Below are 2464 nucleotides of genomic sequence, written 5' to 3'. Positions count from 1 at the left end.
CCTTCATGCACAGTGAAACTGTTGCCTCCACAATACTCACTGTTTAAAAGCAAATTCATTCATAGGCTTAAAAATTGCTCAGGAGCAGGAGCTATGCAAATATTTATCATTCTTGGTCAGTTACAATTTATTCACAGGGATCCAGCTGACAACCATCTGGTGCAGGAGACTGAAAATTGGAAGGAGAAAAAGAATCAAAGTCACTAGGAAAATACAATTTAGTCTCCATATGTCTTTGATAAACATTAAGTTCCGCTTATTAGTTGCTAATGGTATGAGATGCTCTACAACAGTAGGAAAATGTGCAGAATTTAAGACAAAGGTATGTTGAATTTTGCTCTGTAAGTGTACACTGAGAGGCAGACTGAACACAATACTAATAATAATTAATTGGCAAAGCTGGGGTAACAGATAGATACCAAAGTATATAATGGCTAGCATGCAATAGCAGTTTCTTATCTCTTGACAGTCTGAGACAGTTGTATTTGCTTGCTAAATATTTTCTCCTTTCACTGATTTCAGGAACATAAGCCATCTTGTGACTCTCCCATCTCCTAGGACCTGGGGATAGAATTACAAGGTCTAACAGCTCCCAGAAGATACCCGCAGAGAATTCAGGGCAGTCAGTATATTTGTATGAGGAAAAGTACTTCCCTGTTAACTTCAAACTGAAATTTATCGTTTCCCTTAATTGTGGCTGTAAGCAAAAACCAACAAAGCATTAGCAGTACTTATGCCTTTGTTGCAAGCAGAAATGATAGACTATCTAAAAATCATTACTGTTTTTGCAGATGTAAGACTCATTTTTAGTTAATACTCTATAAAAATCGGTGGTGATTATTAGACCTGCCTTTGGATCCTGCATTTTTTAAGGATTTATTTATTTATTTGAAAGGCAGAGTTACGGGAGCATGAGGGGAGAGATCTTCCATCCAATGGTTCATTCCCCATGTGGCCACAACAGCAAGAGATGGTTCATGCTGAAATCAGGAGCCTGGAATTCCATCTGGGTCTCCCCACATGGGTGGCAGGGGCCCAAACACTTGGGACCATCCTCTGCTGTTTCACAGGCACATTGGCAGGGAGCTGGATCAGAAGTGGAGCAGTCAGGACTCTAACTGGCACTCATATAGGACACTGGTGTTGTAAATTGCAACTTAACCTGCTGTAACACAATGCCAACCTCCCTGCATTTAAAAAAAATATTTTTCAATTTATTTGAAAGGCAGAGTGATACAGAATGTGGAAGAGAAAGAGAAAGTGAGATCTTCCATCCTCTGGTTCACTTTCCAAATGACCTCAATGCCCAGGGTTGGGCCAGGCTGCAGCCAGGATCTTGAACTCCATCCTGGTCTCCTAAATGGGTGGCAGGGGCTCCAAAACTTGGGCCATCCACTGCATTCCCAGGTGTATTAGTAGGGAGCTGGATCAGAAGTTAAGCAGCCAGGACTTGAACTGGAATTCTGATATGGGATGCTAGATTGCAGGCAGCAGCTTAACCCACTACACCAAAACATAGGCCCTAGATCCTGCATTTTGATATGCATGTATGTTTTTATTTTATTTTTTATTTATTTATTTATTTTGACAGGCAGAGTGGACAGTGAGAGAGAGAGACAGAGAGAAAGGTCTTCCTTTGCCGTTGGTTCACCCTCCAATGGCCGCCGCGGCCTGCGCACTGCGGCCGGCGCACCGCGCTGATCCAAAGCCAGGAGCCAGGTGCTTCTCCTGGTCTCCCATGGGGTGCAGGGCCCAAGCACTTGGGCCACCCTCCACTGCATTCCTGGGCCACAGCAGAGAGCTGGCCTGGAAGAGGGGCAACCGGAACAGACTCTGGTGCCCCGACCGGGACTAGAACCAGGGGTGCCTGTGCCACAGGTGGAGGATTAGCCTATTGAGCCATGGCGCTGGCCACATGTATGTTTTTTAAAATTTTTTTTTATTTAAGAGAGAGAGAGAAAAAAGAAAGAGAATGTTCTATCTGCTGGTTCACTACCCAGATGGCCACAACAACCAGGCTGGGCCAGACTGAAGCCAGGAGCCAAGAGCTTCTTCTGGGTCTCCTACATGGGTGCTGGGCCCAAGTACTTGTCCATCTTCCACTGCTTTCCCACACCGTTAGCAGGGAGCTGTGGAAGTGGAACAGCCAGAACATGGAACCAATGCCCGTATGGGATGCTGGCATTGCAGGCGGTGGCTTTACCCACTATGCCACAAAGTCAGCCCCTACATGTATCTTTTTAAAAGCATACTGTGCTAGGTAGTTTTTAGGATGACCCCTAGTGATCCCAGCGTCTTGGCACGCATACTTTTGTGTAATCTCCTCCTCCTCAATAGAATATGGCAGAAATGATGGAGCGTCATTCTGAGGTCGGATTATAAAATCTGGTGAATTCTGTGCCTTCTCTGGAAGCAGCTGCTGAGCTGCAAGTCCGCTGCCACATCACGGGGCAGCTCCGCAGAG

Source organism: Oryctolagus cuniculus, chromosome 5, assembly GCF_051225735.1.
Source record: "Oryctolagus cuniculus isolate XC-2025 breed Fujian yellow rabbit chromosome 5, ASM5122573v1, whole genome shotgun sequence".
Taxonomy (NCBI): Eukaryota; Metazoa; Chordata; class Mammalia; order Lagomorpha; family Leporidae; genus Oryctolagus; species Oryctolagus cuniculus.
This window is presented reverse-complemented; position numbering follows the sequence as displayed.